General features: G+C 44.2%; 1 long non-coding RNA gene across 31 annotated transcripts in view; it reads left to right on the plus strand.

Annotated features, from left to right (window-relative positions):
- LOC109684445 (uncharacterized) overlaps positions 1-26,124 on the plus strand; it is a 141,642-nt gene that overhangs the window by 45,821 nt on the left and 69,697 nt on the right. For 20 of the 31 annotated variants that reach the window (XR_012450602.1, XR_012450603.1, XR_012450593.1 and 17 more), the window contains 10 exons: positions 2,389-2,462; positions 3,153-3,260; positions 4,791-4,960; positions 9,156-9,257; positions 10,120-10,230; positions 10,824-10,929; positions 15,817-15,918; positions 17,179-17,250; positions 17,986-18,058; positions 18,724-18,933. This is a non-coding gene — a long non-coding RNA (uncharacterized lncRNA). Of the gene's footprint in view, positions 1-2,388; positions 2,463-3,152; positions 3,261-4,790; positions 4,961-9,155; positions 9,258-10,119; positions 10,231-10,811; positions 10,930-15,816; positions 15,919-17,178; positions 17,251-17,985; positions 18,059-18,723; positions 18,934-26,124 lie in introns of all 31 variants that reach the window. The other 11 variants (XR_012450605.1, XR_012450608.1, XR_012450607.1 and 8 more) reach the window with 8 other exon arrangements.

The raw sequence follows: 26,124 nt of genomic DNA on the forward strand, positions 1-26,124 counted from the left end.
GGTCCTCCGCAGCCAGGTACCTCAGGTTCTTGACAACCTATTCTTTCCCACCAGAAAGCCTCTCAAAATTCCTTTACAAACACTGTCTCTTTCTGAAACCCTTCTCCTCCAGGTCATAAATACCACTCATCAACTACTCAACCACACCAATCCTACTCTAGCCCGTGTTGTTGGATGTGTCAGTGAACTGGCCCTTCTCAGGTCATCGCCAGCCCCATAAATATTTCCACACCTCTTACCTTAAACTGTTCCTTCACCAAAAGGCCCACCGCCTCCAGCCCCTCTCTGTCTACAGAGTTCCTCAGGGATAGTCGAGGTAGGTTCCTTGGTGACAAAAAAATGTCACACTACTAGGGCGGCCAACAAAACCGGGAACAATATCTGTTGCCCCCTCATTCCTGGGACTCTCTTTCTATGTGGTCAGAGTGTATACCCCTGTTTACCCCCAGCCTGGAAGGGCACCTGCACTCTGGTATTTTTGGTCCCTGACATGGACATTATTACAGAAGATCAGGACCTACCCATCCCCCTCACCACGCATCTTCGATCAAAACGGGCAATCCAGGCTATTCCCTTGTTAGCCACCCTGGGAATAACGGCTGCCATGGGAACGGGGGCTGCGGAAATAGGAACTTCTACCCACTACTACACAAAACTCTCTAATGGATTGATAAGTGATCTTCAAACGGTAGCCGAATCTATCCTAACCCTACAAAAACAACTTGACTCTCTAGCCTCAGTTGTACTCCAAAACCGACGAGGCCTTGACCTGCTCACTGCAGAAAAGGGTGGTCTCTGCCTATTTTTACAAGAGGAGTGCTGCTTCTGTGTTAACCAGTCGGGAGTAGTAAAAATAAAACTAGGCAACTCCAAGAACAACTAGAAAAACGGAGAAGGGAACTGGAGGACTCTGGGAATCCTCGAGAGAATAACATTTCACAGTGGTTCTCCTGGCCGATGCCCACCTAATGCCTGTGTTTCTTGCTCTCCTGTTCTTAAACTTCCTCCCTTGTATCATAAGAACAATGCAAGGATTTCTTTTAGACCGTATGTCTGCTATTGCTAACCAAAAATTTAACCAGTTGTACCTCCAGGGACACCAACCTCTCCAAAACCACCCAGAAAACTACTGTGACGGCCCCATCCAGGACACCACAGGAGCCTGAGGATCCCGCCCCACACAACACCCTCTGCCAGCAGGAGGCAGTTAAAGAGATTGATGCTTCACCCCAATTCCTGATCCTCAGCCCCTATCTTCATTATTATTAAAGAAAAATGGGGGAATGATAGAACAATAATGCCGTCATTTTGTAGATCAGCGGCACCTCATGGAAAATGGAGCCATTCCCTCCCCTTAACAAGGTTTCCCGTGCTCCCAAAAACAAGCTCCACTCAAGCTCCACCTCCATCAGGGACCCCTGGCGTATGCGCCAACCCCTTACCCTCCCTCTCCTACAGAAGGCCATGCCTGGCCTGAACCCCTTCCCTTTTGTCCTTTCCTCTTCCTGCACTACCCCGCACCTGCCATTAAACCCTGCCCTTGGACGTGAGTTTTCTCGTGCGTTTTCTTTGTGTGGCGTTTTTCTAACAGCTATCACTTTCAAGTTCTTAGCAGGTTTTTTAGGCATGTTGGGAGGTCACAGATCATCAGTTATTCAAACATGCATTAACATGGGAAATAATGAAAAAGATTCACACTTAAATACTCTTAATATTCAGTATAAATTCAAGCCAATCTATCTATCCCTCAGTATTAGTTATGGATTGAAAGGTTCAACTGCTTGACTTCCAACAAAATATTCACAGACTATGTTATCCCAAATACCCAGAATATCCACCTTTGAATTTAGCAAAGAAGGTGGAGAATAAAAGACATTTAAAAACACTGAATCAACTTCCTAGATTGCTTGCAAATTTGTGCAGGCTTTTAATAGCAAATGCAACTGGCCAAGCCAGGAGTGTAAGAATGAACGGGGCTGTCTTGGACAGCCTGCTTCTGAGCTCTGGGAACACAGGTGTGCAGATGGTTCAATAAGCCCTGTCAGTCACTGCTGTTTTGTAGGAGACTGAGGAATATCTTATTGCCCGCCCCCCCCCCCCCCAACTACTACTATTGCAGCAGGGAGAAGGACCAGAGGAGAAACAGGCCTGTGTTCTAACAGAGTAGCGGTGTGGGGGGTGGGGTGTGTTTTGGGGGGAAGGGATAGCATAGCGGAGAGGTAAAACCTAAAGAAACCAAATGTGAGGAAGGTCTCATAGCAGTAGGGGTAGAAGGGCACTAGCACGCGGGTGAAGTAATTGCATATAACCATATATGGATTAGACCTTGCTTTTTGCCTCTGTGACCTGCTTGCAAGGGTACATAAGGTGAGACCCCTTTCTTCTCAGGGCTCGGCCTTTGGACACGAGTCTGCTGAGTCTTGTCAGCACAGTAAAGCGTTCCTTCCTTGCCTCCCCTCCAGGTGAGTTCCATGTCTCTGTTTCCTATAACACAGTGATTGAAGTCACACATGTCTCTGATCTGAGCTGGGGGGTTAGATTGTCCCAATGTGTGTGTGTGTGTGTGTGTGTGTGTGTGTGTGTGTGTGCATGTGTACTGGGGATGGAACCCAGGGCCTCACCACTGAACTCCACCCCTCAGCCACATATACTGAATGCAGCTATTGTTGGAGACTGATATTAGTTTAGAACTTGTAAAGAAAGTTGGTCGTTTTTAAGTTACATACTTGGGGAACAATGTGTGACATAAAAGACAATTTCTTGCCTTCATAACTCATAAATTGAGATGATGTGAGCTCCTGATGGCTTCAACAGTCTGTGGTCCTGGATCCCCCTTCCACCCCACTGCAGCCAGAGTATCAGGGAGGGTGCCAAATCAGCAAGCTCCTGGGGCTTGGCACTCCACAGAGCACTGTGGTCCTGCTCTGTGAACTGTAGTGTTGTTAGCAGGGCTCTTTATCACCTTGACTTAACAACTTCACGTGTCCATCACTTCATGTGTACAGCAATTGGAGCTGTATTACTGGATCTCATGTGTGTGCCTCTGTGTTCGGGGGGATGAAGCTGGATGGCTGGGGAGGGAGCGGTGTTTGGGAAGGGATAACGAATCATTAGTATAGGGGATGATTTTTTCTTTCTTTTTTGTTGCCCAGGCTGGCTTTGAACTGGGGATCCTGCATTCAGCCTCTCTAATACCTGGGATTATAATATGCACCACTGCCCCGGGCTAGGTTGATGTTTTGTCATCCTGAATGACACCAGTGCGTACATTTTCCTTTTGTGTTTGGCATTGTGGGCTCCCATTAAGACTTTTCACCTGAGGACACGGGTTTATGGGTTTAAGGCTGTCACTTATGTACCCAGCTCTCCTTCCTTTAAGTCTTGTCGGGGAGGGCCACTTTTCTGTTTGCTTTGCCCCCCTTTCTGTGCCTGAGGGTCCAGGATGTCAGCCTTCTCTCTCCCTCCCAGATATTTTTATTTGTTGGCATATAATTGTTGTTTGGAGGATGTTTACATATGTGCTTACAATGTATCATCGATAGATTTACCCTGTCCAGTGTTCTTGCTCCTCCCCTCCCCTTTCTTGAAACAATTTCTGCAGGTTTCCTTCTATTTTCATAAATGAATACACGATATATCCAGTGTGTTCACCCTTACTCACCCTTTCCTTGTGCCCTCCCTCCCATTGGTACCCAGCTGCAGAAAAGACTTGTTTTTCCCTTCTGCCCTTTCTTTTTTTAAAATAAGTATATATTGATAGTTCAAGGGGGTTTTGCCATGGCATTTCAGCCATGTATGTATCATGCTTTAATCAGATAATCCCCCCATTTACTCTTTCTCCATCACCCTGCTCCCCTATTATTCAACAGCTTACAGTTACATTATTATATTCGTATATGGATGGGCTTTTTCAATATTTTTCATTCTCTAACATTCTCTTCCCTCTCCCCAGGATTTTATTAAGCTTGGAACTTGGGGTCCCTCGTGTAGAAAATGAAATTGCCCTATTCCCTACTGCTTTACCCAATTATGAGAATAGAGGGTTATTTAAAAATTCAAATGGTGCAGAATGGCATCAAAAAGAAGGCAAACAATCACCTGAACTTGCAATATAAGGTGACTGTACTTTTAATGTTTGGATTCCTTATGAGGACAACCTCTGCCTACTGTGTTTAAACCAGCAGGTCTGCAAGTGAACTCACATGGTGCATACTGCTGTTCTCCTCAAAACCTCGTCCCAGACATTTTCCTGTCAGTAAATATAACAATAGATAATAAAGAAGACTTTTAAGCAATATTTCAGATATACACAAAAGCAGACAACTGTAGGAGAGAAGGTGTGACTCAAATAGTACAATGCCTGCTTTGCAAACCCTGAGTTCAAACCCCAGTTCCATCAGGAAAAAAAATAAATAAAAGGAGGACTGTGCTCTTGCTCCTTGTCAGTCCTGGATAACTGCATGGCAAGGACAAATTTTTCATTAAATAATGACTAAATATTCTATGTGTATATCTCAAAGATAACTCTAAAAATGTCCAATCAACATTCATTGTTATTATAGGCAGTGTTCAGATTTTCCTAGTTACCTTAAATTTGTAATTATTTTTGACTCAGGCCCTAGATACTTTTTCAATTGGTGGTGGTGGTGGTGGGGAGCATATATTCAGATGCTGAATCCCTGTCCCCTAGTGATGGTGTTAGGAGGTGAGGTCTTGGGCATGTGATTAAGATTGGAGGAGGTTGATTAAGTGGGTAGAGCCCTCATGATGGGCTAAGTGGCTTTCTATAGGATCGTTGGGAAGGAGCTGGACCTTTTTCTACCTTGGGAGGACCTCTGCAACCTCCAGCTTCAGCAGCAACCCCCGACCTCCGCATCAACCCCAGCCTCTACATCAGCCCTAGCCTCTGTATTGGGAAGCTGACTCCACCCTTCAAAACCCAAGAAGTTAATCTTCTAAGGTACCAAGCATTCTTGCTTTGTCAGAGCCAAGCATGGTAGCGTGTGGATGTGTGGGTTGGGTGCGATAGTTGGCCTTTGTGTGGCAGATCTGTGATAAACAATTGGGCTTGGCTTCTTCTTGGCAGGATTCTTGGATGTGAAGTTACCGTGTTGAGGATGAAAGACTGGGAGGAGAGGGTGGGAGCCCCCGTGGTGCCAATGGTAGGGTTTGGTAGGCCTCGTAACATTGCCAGTTCAGTAGTTGGTGGTTTTCGCTACTTTTCTTTCATCACCAATGTGGTGGGAGGTGCGATTAACCTGTTTTTGCAAGTGTGTTTTTTTATTTTTTGGTACTGTGGTTTGAACTCAGAGCCCTATGGTCTATACACTTGAGCCAGGCTAGACTCTAGCCCCATTTGTGTGTTTTGTGTATTTGCTATTAGGTGCTTTTGTGCTTTTGTTTGTGTTGCTGGGATGAACCCAGGACCTGTGTGTGCTGTGCCACGGAGCATCGCCCTCAGTCTCCTGTGTTTATCTTTTAGTGATTTGTGGTTCTTAGAAAAAATAGGGTTTGAGTCTCCTTTTGGGTAAAGTTTATTTTTTAAAGATGACCTTTAGGACAGCTGTACCATCTTTGTACTTCGAATATGGATTTATTCCTTGGTCTTTAATATTTAAAAATTACTATTAATGAATTTTCCCCTTTTGTATTTTGATTATTGCTTATAAATTTATAACTTGAAAAAGCTGTAGTGAGTGATTAAAGGTACATATTATTGATCAAAAAAACAGTTGAGGACAGTTAAATTTAGCAAAGTTTACTTGAGTAAGAGGTTTTATAAGTAAGATTCTGGAGGCTGGGTTTTGGGTTGAATGCCCCACCACTTCAGCAGTTTGCCCTAATTTGGACATAATTGGGCACCCTTCAGCCTGGGATAGGCTGAGGATTTGGACGCTGTATGATGGCTGTGGCTGAGACTGAGATGGCTTGATTAACCTACCTTACTCTTGGGGTGGGCTACAACTTGCAGATGGAGCTAGGGTGCAATTTACTACAGGTGTATTGGGTCGCATTTTATCACCTGAATACTGAACACAGTTCAGGCCACATTTAACAATACAAAATGTCCACATATTAAGTATCCAGCTAATTTGCACTGCTGGGGATTGAATCTAGGGTCCAGGGAAGCCCTTTACCTCTGAGCTAAACATTCCCAGCTGATTTTTTTTTTTTTTTGATGGTACTGGGGTTTGAATTCAGGGCTCCATGCTTTTGCGCTACCACTTAACCCACGCTTCAGTCCCACGGCTGAATTAATTTTAGAAAACATACACTTGTTGATACCAAGCAGTTGATGATATAGGCCACCCAAGGCGGTGCTTTCTCTCACGGATTCTCACAAGTTCACAAGTTCAGGCCCCGTCAGCAGCTCACAGCTATCTGGTTTCCAGAATATACGACCAGCTATCCATGACATTAGTGGATACTTAATTGTCTCATGTTTTGGTAATTATGGGCGTACAAGGCTTTGAACATCTTGTGCAAATTGTTGGTGTGTATTGTGTGTTTTTCTGCTGAGTATTTACTTGGAAGGCATCCCTGTGTCCAAGCAGGGTTGTTGGTTTTAGTTGTTCCTTCTCTGTCTCTCTTGTCTCTCTCTGTGCATCTCTCTCTCTCTCCATGTCTCTCTTGTCTCTCTTTCCCTGCATGTCTCTCTCTCTCCCTCCTTCTCTTCTTCTGTGTCTCTCTGGCTATGTATGTGTCTGTGTCACCTAGAAGAACTGGGGCATTGGCACTCTTAGTTTGATTTTAGGGCGTCTTTATTTTGGACATAGTCCTGGGTGCTACAAATATGGGGAGGTCCGTTTGTGAAGTGTTTTCTCAGCCATTTTTTCCCCTCCTTGGTGCCCTGGGGGTGAACCCAGGGCTTCCCCCAACACAGTGCAGGGGCTCCACTACTGAGCCACACCCCCACCCTGTTTGCTCATTTTTTGTGGTAGCTTTTGATGAAGAGAGGTCTGTATTTTATCAGTTTTTGCCCTTATCTCTGCAACTATTGCTTCTGTCCTGCTCTCCTCTTACACATTTCATCAGCTGTTGCATGGGACACTTGCCTGTTACTGTTTCCCCTCTTCTCTGCTTTAAGCGGGATGTTTTCTTCAGCCGTGTCTAGCACACAGTCATTATACTTTTTTGTTCCTTTAGTTCCAGAGCTTTCTTTTTGGTTCTGGCTTTTCTCAATCTTTTTTTTTTTTTTAAATGGAGTTTCACTATGTTGCCTAGGCTGGCTTGGAACTCCTGGGCTCAAGCAGCCCTTCTACCTCAGCCTTCCAAGTACTTGGGGCTATGGGTGCATGCCTCTATGCCTGGCTTGAACTCTTGGGGTGGATTTTTCTTGAACATATTAGTCAGTTAATAGTTTATTAATTTTGAGGAGCATGGGGGTGGGGATTGATCCCATGGCTTTTCACACCAGGAAAGTACTCTACCACTGAGCTATACCATCAGCCCCTTTTTTTTTTTGAGATGGGGGTTGACCAGGCTGGTTCCAAACTCATGTGATCCTTTTGCCTCAGCCTCCAGAGTAGCTGGGGTTACTGCCCTTGGCTATTATGTTTAAGGTTTTCTTACAGTGATTTCATTATCCTGGTCTTTGTGGGTCTGGTTCTGTGGTCTTAGTTTTTGACTTACTACCTTCTATATTGCATATTTTTCCCTTTCCTGTTGGGGATTTTATATCAAAAGATATAAAGGAAAGTTGAGGCTTCTGGAGAGTACCCTCCTTCAGAGGACTGAGTGGATTTCCTAGCAGTTGAGCTGCAGACAGTGGTGGTATCAATGCATTAGTCTTGAGTTTCCCAAGTCTGTGCTTCTTTCTTGGTGAGTGTCCTCTCTTTTGTGTCCAGGTCTCTTAAGGTGTGGTCATTGGGAGTCCCAGCTCTTGGCCTGGCTGGGTCTGTCTCTGGAGTCCATCTACTTAGTGTGGCCAGAGTGGGTTTAACTCTGGGTTTGGTTTTCCCAACACCTATAGTCTCAGTTTAACAGCCCCTCTTTTGCTGCCATTTTGGAGTTGTTGACCTTCAATTGTGGAAGAGTATTCCTGGCTCATTTTCTTATGAGTTCTGTTCCCTCTTGGTTGTGAATCTGGCCCTTTATTCCTATTCCTTCCCTGCCACAGGAGGGCTCTGATCTCACCACACAGAGGTAAGTGCATATGTACTTACTGACTTATTTTGTAATCATTTTTGTTTTGAGCAGGGTGGATCTGAAGCTCCTTGATTGCCAGATATGGCATTGCTACCTTTCTTATTCCCACATAATTCTTTTTTCCACTTGGAATAGGTTTCTGTGATGAACCTTAGTTCCACCTCTGGTTATCTCCAGACTTGACATTATCCATCTGTATCCCATTGCTCTGTAATAGCACTAGTGAACTCTTTCCTCAAGTGGAGGCCATATTGGCCTTTGTAACACAGAGGGTCTAGAGGTGGGTGGTCACCCAGCATCTCTCAATCTCACAACTTAATGACTTGAAACTCAACATTGATCACCTCATAGATTGTCTGTTAAGAGCCTTGGTTCCCAGCCCAGTGTGCATCCCATGCTGCAGGTAGGGTGTGGCTGGCTTGTAACAGGTGGTGGTTCTGAGCTCACTTTCTTGTTCCTGGCAGGGTTGGATCACTGCAGGCTGTTGATTGGAGGCTATCCTCAGTTTCCTGACTGCCAGCCCCTCCATAGGGCCCCTCACATCATGGTGGCTGGTTTCCTTTTAAGCCAGCAAGCGAGAAGTCAGTGTCTTGATCAAATCTCACCTTTGCCAGATGTTGGTAGAAGCCAGCCAGTAGGTCAGCCTTACTTGGGAGGGGCTAGACAAGGCCATGAACTCCATGGGTGATACTGTTGGAGGTTAGAGGACTGCCCACATCATCTGGCAGTTGGACCTCTGCCAGGCACATGCTCCTTAGGTGCCAAGAGGGTTACTGGTGAGTGTAGACTGGGGTCCTAAGGTGTATTGGATATGGTGGGAACAGGAGGTCAAACAGATTTCAGGAATCATAGTTTACTGACACTTAAGTTCACAGTGCTTAAGGGGAGAGAAGAATGTGAATGAACTGTGTGGAATATACCCTATAGACAAGGTACACGAACCACATAGTGAGTGGTTTCCAAAATTATTAAGGTCTAGTTGCTCAATTTGTATTGAATTTCCATAGGCTTCTGTGGAAAGCAGTGTCACTGAAATGTGAGATGTGCCTTTTCACAAAGGAGTCTTGACCAATCTACTAAATCGACCACAATGGCAGGATCTGCAACAGGTAAGGCCCCTTGGTGCTAGACAGTGTAAGGGTGGCAAGTCTTCAGAGGACAGGGTGTGGCCCTGACACAGCTTGTGCACTCAGTGTCTGTCAGACTCTTGCATACGTGGTTTGAAGTCCAGTAGTTTGGGGTCAGTTAGGTTGAGGAAGTCTGATAAGGTGTCATGTAACAGTCTCAGAAGAAGGCAGGGTTCTCATGAGTGAGGTCAGATAAAAGAGAGGGGGGATTTACATACTCAAAAGCAGCAGTGATGTAAGTGTTGGGAAGCATTTTAGACAGGTACCTAATAGTTCACCCTGTGATTTTAAATCACTTACAATCCAAGTTTTATGTTTATAGATATTTGACTTAAAGCCAATTTAACAAGAAATATACCTAGAACTAAGCAAATGAACAAGACAGCATTCTCTTTGATATGGCACTATATGTAATCAGTAAAGACAAAACTTTACTTGTTTTTTGAGCCATTTGAGTCAGATGCCTCAACGTGACTAAACATGCTCAGTATAGAAACTAAATTCAGTTCTCATGGGAGAGGGTTAAAAACATGCTCAGTTACCATGATGCCGGAACTTCGAATGGCCATAATCGTTAGAAGAGTGTGAATTTGTTCCTTTCTCAGTGCTAGTAAATTCTGGGTGATGTTTTCTGGACAAAGTGTTCTTTTTTCCAACTTCATCTCCCTAGCTTGAGGTTTTATTGACATCTATCATTTTGATATTGGGTATTTTAATATGGAATATTTCATTTGTAACCTTGATTCCTTTCTCTTCAATCACCGTCCGTGGTAAGGTTTATGGTGATGTCCAAATTTCATGCAACTGTATAATTCAAAATCTTGGTTGTTTTTCTCTATTCCAGTGTGTATCATCAGTAGAACATTTTGAGATAGGAACCACGGTCCAGTTGCCAAGATGATGAGTGCCAGGAGGATCAGGCATTAGTGCCATAGTCAAAGGTGCTTGACCTTTGGTAAGTTCAGTGGGTCTTGGGGTTATGTAGTTGTCATGTTCCATGAAATTAATTGATGTTCTAGGATATGACATAAATCAATTACAATATGAACCTGAGCTGCCACTAAGTGATTGGATTCTTTTGTTGTTGCTGAGTATTGAACCTGGGGCTTCATGCCTGCTAGACACATGAGCTATACCCCTAATCAGTAAGTGATAGGAGCCTCATTTCACCTGCATTAGGGGATACACTAGGATATGTAGAGTCAGACAGGAGTAGAAAACAATATTCTTGTCTGATCACTGTTTGTTTAGGGTGTTCTGCACCACCCCCATAACTTGAAACTCAGGGTGTCTGACTTTCATTGCTAATGAACAGATCTACAAGGTCTTTCTCCAACTGCTTATTATTCATAGCATTTTCTCTAACAGGTATATGTTTTGCTTTTGTTTTTTTTTTTTTTTTTTGGAGGTAGTGTCTCCCTGTGTGATGCAGGCTGGCCTAGAACTTGAGATCAAGTCCTGATTGCTGGGATTATAGGCATGTACCATCATGCCCAGCTCTCTGAACATTTTAGGAAGCATAAACAAGGCTTTCAGTTTCTTTTTCAGGATTTTGGCTGTTGTAAATCCAGTTTGAAATGACATTTGATAAAAGTTCCAGTGCCCGATGAAACTGTCATTGCATGGATATTACAGTTTCTCTGATTTTTCAAAGGTGAGATTTGGTGTTAATGTGGGGTACATTTTTTTAATGAACTCAGAGTTTCACTGAAGACTGGCTATTGTGTGTGATGGAACTGTTTTGAGTATTGACATTTGTGCTGCTATCAGCAGTGTCTCCTGGCTCATGATTGCCATGTATCAGAATAGTCTTGTTCTAATGTGGGCCAAGCATGCAGTTACTGCCTCATGGCTGTGTTCTTTAGAGGAAAGATGCCATTCACGTTATCTGTTACCAAGTTCAGATGTGATGGAAGGAGCACTCATTGTTTCCAAAAGGTAGAAGATATTTAAAGAGCTTCCTCTTGTAGTCAAACATTGTTTCACAGCACCAAAGAATCCTCAGGGTGTTCCATACAGTCTCATGTTAATTGAATAATTGGGATATGGTCTGAGAAATGCATCAGTAGCCATCGTGTCCCTTTGTAAATATTACAGCATACTCCCAAAGACTAGAGGGGCTGTGACATCACAGTGTCACAGAATCGGATGACATCATCATCGTGTATGCTAGTCATTGATTGCAACATGCAGTGCACGACTCTAGGCAGAGTATTATTTTCACCAGTGAGGTGAGAGATTCTTCAAGGCATTGGTTTCACACTCTTACAGCAGGAGGAGTTACAGTGATGCAGGCACAGGGCTTTGGATAATGGCACAAAACTTGCTTCAATTACAGTAAGGTTAAGAAGAGGCTTCCCTGTGGAATCCGACTAATGTGGTTGAACTCTGCCTGGTCAAGAGCTGAGATTAAATATTTGCCTTATGCTTTAGCAGTGAGGCCAAGGGGCTAGAACAATAGGAATAGTAGAAACCGTGCTGCTCTCGTCAGGACCAGTGAAGCTGAGTTTCTAGTAGTGTAATTAACTTTCAATAGCAATAGAAAACTGCTCCAGGTACCATTTTGTAGATATGCATTTTTGGCAATGTGTAGGAATTCCTCCAGGATGCAGTGTGGCTCTTGGGCATCTGAGCAAAAGCAGCAAGTTCATGCTGCTGCATGACATGTAGCTGAGTTGGTTGTGCCCCTTCTGCATAAAGGATTCAGCTATTACATAGCATACAGAAAATCAGGATGAAATTCATGGTTGTCTTGAATAGTTAGCATCCAAAGTTGTGCATCTCAACAAAGCCAAATTTCAGAAAAGTTGTATTGGACAGTACCTGGTAATTGTAGGTGAACAGCAGTAGGTTTCCCTAGGAGAGGATGGAAATGAATTGTAGCTTACATTCCCTGTCCTTTTTCAGATGGGGGGAACCTCTGCTGATTGAGTGGGTTCCTCAGGTTCTGGAGGACTATACATCTTATATAAGAAAGGTTTCCTATCATCGCAGAGTTGGTTGTATGCAGTCCAAAGAGGACAGATGGCACTGTTGTAGTCTCTCCGAAGTGTAACCTCCCACTCCACAAAGAGTAAAGCACTAAAATGTCACAGCAGCTCTCAGCATTGGTACATATTTAAAATTCTCGATTTCTCTGTTTATGCTGATGCTATGAAAAGCAAGTCCAAAATACTTACTGGTAGAATATATTTATTGGTAGAATTTGTAATTGCAGCAAATGCACCAATACTGGTTTCCTTAAATGGGAAAAGGAGTCGTTGACTTCCAAGGTGTTTCGATAATAATTTTCAAAGATGAGAGTGGCTTGCTTGCTGTGTATCTGTGAACACAGTATATTTAAGTCTTTAATTGGCATAAGAAGTCTTTTCCTTTGGTCACCCAATGAATTTTATTACTAGGAGGGGCATATTAATTTCACCTGTCAAGTATGTGGGTTTTCTTTTTTTTTCCCCCCTAGTACTGGCGTTTGAACTCTGGGCCTAGCCCTTCCTAGGCAGGTGCTCTACCACTTGGAGCCACTCCACCAGCTTAAGTAGGTTTTAGGTTTTGAACTGAAGATTTCTCAGGTGTTTTATGATGCTTGCTGTGGTAGTGATGTTTCTAAGGAGGATAGCCATGGGGCCCATGCTAGCAGGGTTGTGTTTTGCCAGCCCTGGAAGTATTCGGTAGAGCCAGAGGCAGTAGTATCAGAAGGAACGTGAACTTTGTAAGGAATAGCTTGTCCACTAGCCAGTAATTGTATGTTCTCTGGGAAGCGAGTACCGTGACGGACTGGAGTATTCTTGGGCCTGTGTAACACGCCACAGCTAGTGTTTTAATGGCAGCTTCTGGCCATTTTTCTTGCAAGCATATGGCAATCCTAGTCCTGACCAACGGGGGGCATATGTGAGCCGTGTTCCTGGGTAAAGGAAGAGTAGCTTACAATCTTAGTCGAAATGTAGAATCTGAAACGATCTGACCACCTTGTGTTTAGCAGAGTAGGTAGAGATTTCTAGGCTTTAAATTGTCTGTCGCTTGTATATCTTTTGATGTTGCATGGATCTGAAGTAGAAGGAACTTTCCAACCATACCTTGTACCATGGATACGGGCCTTCAAGTCCTCATGCTCCCAGTCTGTCTGCTGGCACTTTCAGTGTCCTGACTGGTGATGTGATCCATGAACGAGAGTATTGGTTAATTGTGTTTCTGGATTGGCTCATTGGATTTCCTTTTGAATTGGTCTGCTCTGTTATTATATTTAGTTATAGGAGAAATCTGTTTGATGTTCTGAGACATGGGTGATAACAAATTTTAATTTCCTACTGAATCTTTCCCCTACATATCTTTTTTTGAGACCAGGTCTCACTATGTAACCCAGGCTGGCCTCGAACTCTCCAGCCTCAGCTCCCAAGTGCTGGGATTACAGGCATGCAACACCATGCCTGTCTGCAAACTCTTTACTTGGACACAGTGGATAATGACTTTATGAAACCGAGGCAATAATTCATGCCTCGATTCCTGATGTGTAGAGTTGTGGCAGTGGGAATTATGGACTTACTAAGTGTACCTGTAAATATTCTCACATGAGACTGGCTGTAGTGCCTATTCAGTGACATTTTATGTCTAGATTCCACTTTTCAGTGAAAACATTTTGCTTTGGCTAATTTGTTCAAAATGATGACCTCCAGTTCCACCTACTTTTCTGCAAATGACAAAATTTTGTTATGCTTTATGGCTGAGTAATACTCCATTGTATTCATGTAGCACATTTTCTTTATTCATTCATTCGTTGTGAGGTACCTAGGCTGATTCTACCACTTGGTTTTGAGAACAGTACTTCTATGACATGGGTGCCCCAGGATCTCTCTTGCTCGTTGACTTACGCTCCTTCAAGACCCAAGCATGGAACGATGGGGTAATAAGTAAGGTGGATGTGTTTTTAGTTTTTGAGGACCCTCCACACTGACTTGTGCAGGGGCTGCTCTAGTTCACATTCCCACCCACAGTCAAATGTTCCTTTTCCCCACATGCTGGCCAGTATTTGTTGTTTTCTTGATGATAGCCATTCTTACTGGGGTGAGATGGAATCACAGTGTGGTTTTGGTCTGCATTACTTTTTGACTAAAGATGTTGAACTTCCCTTGTCATTATTAGCCATTTGTACTTCTGAGAACTACTCATATTCTTTCCGTATTTAATTTTTTGAGGTCTTTGTGTATTCTGGGTATTGATCCTTTGTCTGATGAATAACTGGCAAACGTTTTCTCCCATTCTGTGGAATGTCTCCTGTTTCTGGTAATTGTTTCCTTTGCTGTGTAGAAGCCTTTTAATTTAATGCAGTCCCATTTGTCTGTTTTTGCTCTTAATTCCTGGGTAGTTGCAGTCCTATTCAGAAAATACTTGCCTATGGCTATATCTTCCAGAGTTTTCTGTTTTCCTATAGTACTTTCAAAGTTTCAGGTCTTACATTAAGATTTTCGATCAATTTTAATTGATTTTTTTGTACAGGGTGAGAGCTAGGGGTCTAATTTCAGTGTTCTGCAAATAACCAGATTCCAGCACCATTTGTTGAGGCTGTCTTTTCCCCAAGGTAGGTTTTTAACACCTCAAAAATCAGACAGGTGTAACTGGGTTTACTTCTGTGTCTTCTGTTCCACTGGTCTTTGTGTCTGCTGTTTTTGTTATGGTGGCTCTGTACTATAATTAGAAGTCTGGTGTTAAGATCCCACTGTTGGCTGTTTTACCCAGGATTCTGTTTGCTACATGGGGTATTTTACATTTCTGTATGTATTCTAGGATTGATTTTTTTTCTAATTCTGTGAAAAATGACATTGGACTTTTGATGGGAACTGCATTGAATCTGAGGATCGCTTTCGATAGTATAACTATTTTCACAATATTAATTCTGCCAATCCATGAACATAGGAGGTCTTTCCTCTGGCACCTTCTTCGATTTCTTCAAGGTTTCATGATTTTCATTGTAGAGGTCTTTCGCTTCCCTAGTTATGTGTACTCCTAGTATTTTACTATTTTTCGAGGCTATGTGAATGGAATTTTTTCTGATTTCTTTCTCAGCCTGTTTATTGCTGGTACAAAAAAGAGCTAAGGATTTTTATGTTAATTTATGTCCTGCTACATTGCCAAAAGTGTTTATCAGATCTAGACATATTTTGGTGGAATGTTTAGGGTGTTTTAATTAAGTATAGGATCATACTATCTCCCAATAGAAAAATTTGACTTCTTCTTTCCCTATTTGAATCTGTCTTATTTTTCTCGTTTTACTGCTCTGGCTAGGAATTCCAGTGCTATATTAAAAAAGAGTAGGAAAAGTGGACACCCTTGTCTCATTCCTGACTTTTGAAGAAAACTTTTAGTTTTCCCTATTTAGCATTATGTTAACTATAGGTTTGTCATACATAGTCTTTATTATGTTGAGGTATATTCCTTCTATTCCTAGTTTTATCAGAGCTTTTATCATGAAAGGATGTTGAATTTTGTGATAGGTCTTTTCTGTATCTGTTGAGATAATTCTGTGTTTTTTGTGCTTTTTTTTTTTCAGTTTATATGTTTATAATGCATTTAGTTGCATATGTTGAACCATCCTTGTATTGCTAGAATGAAACCAACTTGATCATGATCTTTTGCAAGTATGTTATGATTTGTAAGTATTTTATTGAGAATTTTTGCATCTGTATTCAAAGATGAAACCCAGGCAGATGTGTATAGTCCATCACCCCATGCACAGAGTTCTGAAGAGGATCTGGCTCTGGGAGGGAGTTGGTCCCATCTTCAAGCAGGAACAGGAGGAGTCGCTCCATCTTTACTGCTCTGTTTGGGCTCCTTGGGAATGAAGTGGAGATTAAGAATGAGTGGTTCTTTGTAAAGGTGGACACACTGAGAAATGGATGACATGTGTTAGGTTTTGGACTGGGGAACAACTCACTAAACCTAACCTAAACCCACAGAGTGGGGTGAATCAATTGTTCCCAAGTCGGAATGGAATCAGTAAGATAGTGATTTTCAGGGACGCCTAGGATAATTTCCTGCTACTGAGTTGCTTCAACGTTGTGAAGCAATGAGGTCTTTATTAGACTATTAAATTTTCTTTTGGGGTTAGCTTCCAGGAAAGAGGATGGAGTTTCCAGAATATGATTTTGAGAAGGCAAAGCTGGACTATTCTTAGGGTCGAGGGTGATACAGTTCTTACAGGTGGCAATGCCAGTGAGTTTTCCAGATGGAATATAAACTGGATTCTGTGGGATTCAAGAAATCTCTGAAAAACTGGAATCTGTGATTTAACTTGGTTGATGAAAAGAAGCTACATAAAGCTTAATCATAATTAAGAGAAAACCCCTGAATTGATAATTGTCAATTCCTAGGAATTGACAGTTCCTAAAATGACAACAGACATTATTGTCCCAAATGGTTTCAGGGGTCAGGATTAGGGAGTGGTGTGGTTGAGAGCTTCTGTCCTGTGATATCATGAATTACACTCAAATCTGCAGTCATCTAAAGGCTTATCAGTGAGTCTTCTTGCAGGGCCCCTCTCCCACTCGACTGGGCAGGGGCTTCAGTTCCTCAGCACAAGGGCGTCTTCACAGGTCTACTTGAATGTCCTCACCACATGGCCACCAGCTTTCCTCAGGGAAAGCAATACAAGAGAACAAAGAATGCCTGGCTTCAGAAGTCATCTTCTGTATGGATTAACAGGAAGTGAATTCACTTAAAGGAGAATGACAGACAAGACAATCAGGATGCAGGAGTTTGTCTTAGTTTGAAGGCGCACCAATAACAAAAATACTAGTTTTTACTAAAAATACATGGTATAAGAACAAATTCATTTTCTCAGTTCTAGAAGCTAAAAGTTAAAATCAAGGCAACATGGGTTCAGTGTCTAATGAGTCTGAATCCTGATTCATAGATGGTGTCTTCTCAGCACCTCTCTCCACCTGTCGTAGAAGGGACAGGAAGTTCTCTGGAGCTAATACCATTTGTGAGTACTCCACCTTCATGAACTGATTACCTCACAGAGACCCTATCAAATACCATCACCGAGGGGGGTGCCATTTTAACATTAGAGGTGGGGCATAAACATTTCGACCATAGCAGATCCCTCCTGGGGGGCTGTTTTTTCTCAACCACATCTATGGAAGTGCCTGCTCAGGTATACCTTTCAAGGTGAGGTCTCAATAAGAAAAGGTGGTCATCCTCCAGTGTTGGCTTGTAACTTTGTGCTACTGTTCTTCAGAGTAGCTGTGAACAAAAGAAATCTGGGTGGTATTTTTGTATTCAAATTCACTTGATGGAAAGGAGAGCTTACATTTCCATTGTGATTTCAGACACATTGTGTTATTTTCTGTGCTTGTAAAACTGTGAGTAAGGTACTTTAGGTCATATTTCCTGTCTTCTATGTCTCCGGTTCCTCCTTGAAAGTTAAGGCTGAGATAGCCAGTTGTATATTAGCTCTGGAGAGAGTATCTTGCTTTACAGTCTGTACCACCTAGAAATCATTGGGAGCCAGAGGCTCCCAGTGGAGGGCGAGTTTGCTCTGGAGATGTTTGTCATGACTCGAGGGTGATACTGACACCCAGTGGGTAGAAGCCAGGGGTGTTATCTAATCACCTCAATGAGGAGCAGTGTCCCCAGCAGAGTAATCCAGACCAATGTTAGTAGCTGGTGTTGCTGAAAAAGCCAGCTCTGATGTGGACTTTATCCTCTCTCCTGCTAGGACATGTTAAGGAAGGGTGAAATCCCAGAAGATGCAGCCAGGACTGGCTTCTTCATCCTTCCTCAGACTTCAGGTAAGGTTGCTGGCCAGTTACCTCTGGGCAGCTGCTGTGAGAATCATGTGACTGAAATGAGGAAGGAGCACTTTCCAGAAGGAAGGGGGGCTGTTCTTGAAACCAAGCTCTGGGGGTATCTCTAAAGGAAAAGCCTTGAATCTTGCCTCCTGCAGTAGTGGGGAATGTGGTCTCTGAGACTGGGTTTCTTGGTATTGGATTGCCGTGTTCAAGTTGACATATAACCAGAGCCAAGAACTCTGAGAGGCAACCTACCCTGCAGCTGGAATGCACAACTCTGGGCATTGGGGAAAGAGGAAAGACCACAGTTGGACAGGGAAGGTGTGCAGCTGGACCATGTAAGTAAATGTGAGCATTGGGAGGAGGAAAGGCTGCAGACCCTGTACTGAAGCCAGGGGTTTCCACTGGGCGGTGAGTGATGATTCTTTTTTTGCGGTGCCTGTTGGTAAGTATCAGAAAGAGATTTCTGTGATGAGGATGAAGTGTGATATATAAGCGCAGTTGGCATTACTGCTCTCCTTGCTTTGTGCTGTTGGAGCGTGTGGAGCGGGACTTGCCATGGTGACAGGACTCATCAAGGGGCATTAAACATATGTCTTGGTGGTCATATTCTAGAGGATTGCTTCTACTTGCACCTGCATTCCCAACCGTGCACCTTTTTACAGTGTCACCACATCAGCTGTAGAGGTGAAGGACTGTAACGAGGAGAGCCAATAGCAAAAGAATCTCAGAGCACCCTTTCTATGGGCAACCATTGGGAAGAGCTAGGAGCACCGACGGTCTGCAGAGGACATGGGACCAGACACTGTTGAGCATAACACCAAGCAAGCGTGAAGGAGGTTGTCCTCCCATAGCTGCTGCTTGCTCAGTTAAGGGTGAGTTCATTCCAAATGTCCTGTTAGACTAGACATTTGACTGTTAGACACATGACAATGACAACACCAGAAGAGTACTATCAGGAAGTAGTGATCATGCCATGTACTGTACGACCCTTCACTGTTAGCATATCCATGTGAACTTGAGAAAGCTTAGGATTCAGAACATTACGTCCTTAACATCTCTAATCACTGAAACTAGGACTCGGGTTTGGCCCAGACCTGGCCAAGGTCAACCTGTAGTCAATATCCACCTGACCTTACTATGCTGGCCATTGTGACCTGGCAATAAGCACTAAGCCTTTCCCAACTAACCTTAAACCTGTGGCCCTACTTACCCACCTGTCCTCGCCCTCCAAGCCTAACTCAACTGTCTTACTCACCTACCTTTACTAGACTGGCTTTTCCAAACTATGTTATGTTAAGCTGCTTACTCACCTGGTCATGTTCTCCTTACCATCTGGTATGGTATTGAGTCCTAGGTGTAAACTTCTCAGCCTTACCAACCTGCTACACTCGAATGGCCTTACTCATCTACATCATTTTTATAAAGCTCCTGTTCTTAATTTCTTGGCCTCAACATCATGACCTTTCTCCATGGCTAGAGCTCCCTTATAACTACCTGTACCTACCTGGGTGTGTCCACCCGGCCTCGTTCACATGGCCTGGCCCACATGGGATATCCATCAAGCATTACCAACTTTGCTTCAACCTCTTGTGTTATTTAAGACTTCTCACTTATCACCCTGGACAGAGTTTCCTTACCTGTTTCCCTTTCCCTTTGTGATACCCTTTCCCCATTGACTTTACCGACCCAGTCATACCGTTATCCACCTTTTGTACAGACCAGGTCACGACCCCATGGTCTTACGTCCCTTTCTATCTAACCATACATAACTGGCGTTATTCACCTGGCCACGTCATCTGATGAGAAAATCTGGGTTTTCATTTGTTAACCATATCAACCTCACATAAGCACATTGTCTAGTGTTAATCTATTGGTCTTAGCCTTACAGCCAAACCCTTCAGACTAGTACCCCTGGTCAGACATTCTGACCTTTACAACTGCCCCCTGAACCTAAAGAACTCTTGGCTTTACTCGGGTGGTTTTAACTATCCTGGCTTTGCCTACCTACCTTATTCACCTGGCCTTACCCACCCTGGCCGTTACCCATGACTAAGTAGCCTGGTCATACATACCAGGCATTACCTTCTATCCAGACATATATGACCTTATATTTATAACATTTGCCCTCATCTTGCACACCTGAACTTGCTAACTCAACAGTTAGTTATTCCCCCATACTCTTGTCCCTCACCCTAGACCTTGGCCTCAGGCATGCCCTACCAGGCTTTGCCCACCTGACATTTGCCTTCTAGCCTTAACATCCAGGCCTCAAGCTCTCAAAAAATTCCATGGTTTTATTGGACTGGCCTTGCTCATCTGATAATAACGTCCAGGTCTTAATCTGCTATGCCTACAAACCTGTCACACACCCAGCATGATTCGACCCCGCTGGCCTGGATCACTTCACTGTATTATGTTTACCCCCAGCATAGAACCTCCTGGACAGAACCCCTGGCAAGACCCAATTGCCTGTATACACTAAAAAATTCCAAAAGCCATATTCATCTGGTCTTGTCCAGCTGGCGCTGCTGATGGGAATTGATGATCTCATAGCCTAAACTATGTTGTGTTAACCTTTTTCAAAATACATGCTTCTCACACCAGACCTTGCTACTCTGGCCTTGAGCCCCTGGCTCTATCCCACTTGGCTTACCCATTTGGCATTAGAAGCCAACCTAACAACCCCACCAAACACTGGGCCTCCCTATAGCCTCCCAGCCTTACCCTTTGTCTCTGACCATGTGTAATAACCTTCCTATTAGCTACCTTAATTAATTAACCTAGGATCCCACTTGACTGTCAACCCCTAGGTTTAAATTTCCGGCATAATCTCAAGGCTTTACCATCTTGGATTTACTCCTGGCCATATTCCTTATCCCATACCCTATAGACCCTTAAATGTTCTCCAAAACACATGCTCATTTCCCTTGGCCTTGTCCACGTCCACCAGCTCTTGCCAAAGTGGTCTTAAATGACTTACTAGACTTAGTCACTGGGTCATAACCATTTTTGTTATGCTAGGTGGTTTCATACCTAGCATAGCTTTCTAGGCCTACTGGGCCAGGTCTTGATGTCCTGGCCTCATCTGTTCTTGTACACAACCTCACACAAGCTACAGAAAGACCATGGGCCATCTGGCTTGTACATTTGGTTATAGCCTGCTACAACCCCAGGTTTATTAACCTATCATCACACATTCTTAGTCACGTAGACATATTAACATATTAACTTGGAGCCTTTATCCATGGCTTCAGTATCTGGTTGTATCCCGTGGGCCTAACTCTCATGTCCACCCCCTTACCCCATAGCATACTCCATGTCTTGCCTGAACCTCAAGACCATTCCACTGCTGGACTTAGTGTACTTGGTCTTGTCTACTGGTCTTAATGACCTGGAATACTCCTTTTGGTTATGCCCATGTAGCATTTCATACATAGTTTTGCCCCCACTTGACCTTACGCACCTTGCCTTGTACCCTATTTCATATCCATTTGACCTGACCCATCACACCTCTATAACCAAGACTCATTCATCTGGCATGTCCCCCTGGCACCACACCTGTAATATCTAATACTTTGCCTTAACCTCCTAGGAGGAGACCTCTAAATCCACATGTTCTTACCCACTTTGATCTACTAAGCCCCTTTTTCTTTTGCCCCCACCCTATTGGCTTTACCCAGTTCATAGAGCACCCTACCCAGACCTGTTAACCAAACTCATTTGTCCTTAACTCCTTGAAAAAAATCCCCCACATCCACCCCCATGGCCTTGCCAAGCTGCCATGTCCCCCACTGTTCTGAAAGACTTACTTGCCTTAGTCACCAAGTCTTAATCCTTTTGGTTATACACACATGCCATTTCAAACCTGGTCATTCATTGACCCTTCTCCCACCACCTCACCAGCTTGCCTTGATTCCCATGCCTTATCAATTTGCTTGACATACTACCTCCATCCCCTGCCCAAACTGTACCCAGCACTGGTAACTATCAGGCCTCATCCTTGTGATGCTAACATGTTTTCCTTACTTAGCCTCCTAGGTGTAGTCACCTAGATCCAATATGGGCTTTCACTCAGGTTTAGTAAACACCTGGCCTTTATCTTTTAACTTTACACATTGTCCAGATTCCATGCCCAGACCCCACTGCCCAAATCCTCTCCCTTTTAACTTCAGCCAGTCCCCCACTCACCCTCGTGGCCATGCCCCAGTGGTCTCAATAACCTCCTGGCCTTAGTTACCAGGGTGTAATTCTTTCTATGCCCTCGTGACACAAGGCTACTATGCCCAGAGCATCTGGCTTTGGCCCCCTCTTAGCTGACCCAACTATCCACTGGTCTTGTCTCCAGGTGTTGAGACCTTATGCATGTCTCACTTAGTCTTACCACATGGTCTTATGCAAAAGTCCTGGGCCCCACATCCTCCTGGTCCCTTGTCCCTGTGTGAATAACATGTTGCTTACATGCTTCTAGACTGGTTGACCTGGTGTCCAATGTAGACATACCCATTTAGCTTTCATATTATGGCCTCAATTTCCTGGTTGTGTTCTCTGGCACTAGCCCTCTGCCTAATCCCCAATAGCTAGGTCACTTGTCCGAATACTGAAGCCACTTCGTCCCCAGCCTTGCATACCCACCTTTGCCCACTGGCTTTAATGACTTCTGTACTTACTTGCTAGCTTGTAATACCTGTAGGGTTAAGCCCACCTGGTATTTCAGAGCTTTTCCATGGGCTTACCTGCCTTGCCTTGTTCTCACCATACCTTTTCTATTTGGCCTGACACACCATACCCTCTCAGAACAAGGTGTGCCCCTCGTGGGTAATAAACAGACACTATTCCTGCAATCTCTACTCCTTTCTTTAACTTCTTAGGTAAATTCACCTATATCCAACATTGTTTTAGAATATTACACTTACTAAATACCTGGCCTTGATCTCTTGGCATCACCTTATTGACTTTACTTCTCAGGGCCCCTGTCCTGACCCCACTGACCAAAACCACTTGCCCTTACTCTGCCCAGTCCCCCAAATCTACCCCCATGGATTGAGCCACCTGGCCAGGCCCCTCCCCAATCTCCCTGAACCTGGCCTTAGTCACAAATCTTTTAATACATTGGTTATGCCCACCTGCCATTTGAGACCTGGTCTGTTCCCTACCTCCCAGCCTTATATACCTTTAGCATATATCTTTGGCCTGACCTACCACATGCCCTCAGTCTGAGCCTACTGCATTCTGCAAAACCCTCAGACCCTAGCCCTGTGATGTTAACCCCTTTGCCTAATGACCTAAGTAGAGTTAACTAGATCCAACATGGCTATACACCCTTAGATCAAACACCTGGCATTTGGTGAAGCCTGGCCTTAGAGTCTTGGCTCTACTCATTTCCCAGAACCCTCTACCAAGATGCAGTGAACCGAACCCACTTGTCCACTCCCTCACATCCACTCCCATGGTTTTGCCTACCTGGCCACACTGGTCTCAATGACCTTGACTTGGTCAACATTTCTAACCCTTATGCCCACATGACAGCTGGACTTGATGTGCCAAGCACCTGGATTTTGTCCCATCCCAACTGATTCTACCATCCACTGGCCCTGTAAAAAGGTCAGGTCTTGACCTTTTGCCGTATTTACCTAGTTTTACTTACTTTCCCTTATGTAAACTCCTTGGCCCCACATCCTCCTGGCCTATAGACCACAAGGACCTTACCATCTGTAATTAACACATTTGTCTTGCTCCTTGCCCACCACTTACATCCTTCCCATTGGCCTTATGCACCTGGCAGCACATGGATATTTTAATGACCTCCTGGACATATTTACCCTCCATTGACCTTTTACCATCTGCACAAATACTTTGGGCAGTGGTCTCAGTGATCTATCAACCTCATCAGGTGTTAATACTTTGTTATGCCCACATGCTTTTTCATGCCTGACCTGCCTCATCTTGTTCCTCGTTCCTTAAGAGTTTGGCCTGATCCACCACAGCCCCTGGTTACAAACTATAACCATAATCAGTAAACACCAGAACCTAGCCTGTGATAATCAACCCACTTGCTTCAATTTCTAGGTGTAGTCACCTAGATCCAATATGTCTTTATGGTCTTTGGTTTATTGAACCTAGTGGGCTTGTTCTCTTGGCCTCAGCATATTGGCTTAACTCACTGCTTAGCCTTCTGACCAGACCCTACTGACCCAAGCCATTTGCCCTTACCCCTGTACAATCCCCCGTCCATTCCCTTGGCCTTACCAACGTGGCCATGCCCCACTGGTGTTAATGACCTCCTGACATTAGTCACCATGTTATAATTCTTTTCTTATGCTCACACGAACCTAAAGAACTTTGCTTTGTCCCCACTATCTCTTGGCCTTTCCCCCATGCCTTGATCAGCTTATGTTTTAAGCTCCTCACCTAACACCTGTGGAAGTATGCAAAAGTCCTTGGCCACACGACCTTCTGAGGCCTTACTGTTTTGGCAAACTCATGCTCAGGCCCCTCTGCCCAGACATTGCTGACAAACCCAACTCTTCTTATCCCCTGCCCAATCCCCTAAGTCTACTCCATGGTTTGGCTTCCTTGGCCATGCCACACTGGTCTAGCTGACCTCCTGGCCTCAGTGACCACATCTTCATCGAATCTTTTGGTTTATTGGTCCACATGCCTTTTTACACCTGGTCTTACCTCCTTGGCCTTGCCTGCCTTGCCTTATCTTCTGGGGCCTATTGATTTGGCCTGACCCAACACACCCCCTCTGCCCAAGCTGTACCAATTACTGGTAACCACCCTGTGATGTCAACACCTTTGCCTTAATCTCCTAGGTGTGGTCACATAGATCCAAATGGGCATCAACCCTTAGATGAGTGAAACACCTGGCCTTTGTCTCTTGTTCTCACTGGCTTGACTTTCCTCACTGCCCATTGCCCATTCCCGGTGCTGCAAATCCAACCTACCTGCCCTTTACTCCCTGCTCAACCCCATGTCCATCCCCTTGACCTTGCTCACCAGGCCATGTCCCACTTCTCTTAATGATTCCTGACTTTGCTCACCAGGTGATAACACTTGGTGGTTATATGCAAAGCACGGGGCTTTGTGACCCCTGTCCCACCATCCTTTGGCGTTGACCTCTGAAGTCTTCACGTTATGTGTTACCTATCTAGTCTTACCATACTAGAATTACATAAAAGCTCTTGACCTCATGTCCTCTTGGGCTATACACCATATGGCTGTGCATGTGGTATTAACATATTTCTCTTACTCTCCTACCTTGGGGACCTTGCCTCCAACTTGACCTTATCCACCTAGAATTATTAGGCTCCTGCCTTTCACCTCCTGGGTCTGTCCATGGCCAATTCTTCTGCAACAAGACCCACTTGGCTGTACATTCTCCCCAAGCCCTGAACCCCTTTCCCCTAGCATGTGTATGTACTGTTGCCCACTGGTCTTATTGACATCCTCCCCTTATTGACTAGATCTCACTGCTTTTAATTAAGCCTGCTTGCTGAATCACATGTGGTCTTGACCCTTTGTTCTTAAATACCTTGCCTTGTCTTGTTTCCCCACCAGCCTATCCCTTTGATGTCAGTACCTTTGCTTTAACCTCCTAAGTGGTGTTGCCTAGATCCAATGTGGCCTTACTGTTTTAGATTTAACACCTGGCCTTTATATCTTGGCCTCACCATCTAGGCTTTAATAAATACTTCTTTTTTTTTTGGCAGTTCTGGAGTTTGAACTCAGGGCCTCATGTTTGCTAAGCAGGCACTCTACCACTTGACCCACTTAACCAGTCCATCATCTAGGCTTTATGCACTCCTCAGAGCTCTCTGCCCAGACCTTGTTAAACAACCCCACTTGTCCTTATCCTTCCCCCAGCCCCCACATACAGCCAGCTCCATGGCCTTGCCTGTCCGGCCCTGCCCCACTGGTCTTAATGACATCCTTAATCATTAGGTCCTAGTCATTCTGATAATGCTCACGTGACATTGCTGACCTGGAATTGCCCCACTTGGCCTTACTCTCCTTACCTTTTCTTTGTCCCTCATGTTTTATCAGTTTGTCTAACTCAATAT

This window comes from Castor canadensis, chromosome 8 (assembly GCF_047511655.1).
Source record: "Castor canadensis chromosome 8, mCasCan1.hap1v2, whole genome shotgun sequence".
Taxonomy (NCBI): Eukaryota; Metazoa; Chordata; class Mammalia; order Rodentia; family Castoridae; genus Castor; species Castor canadensis.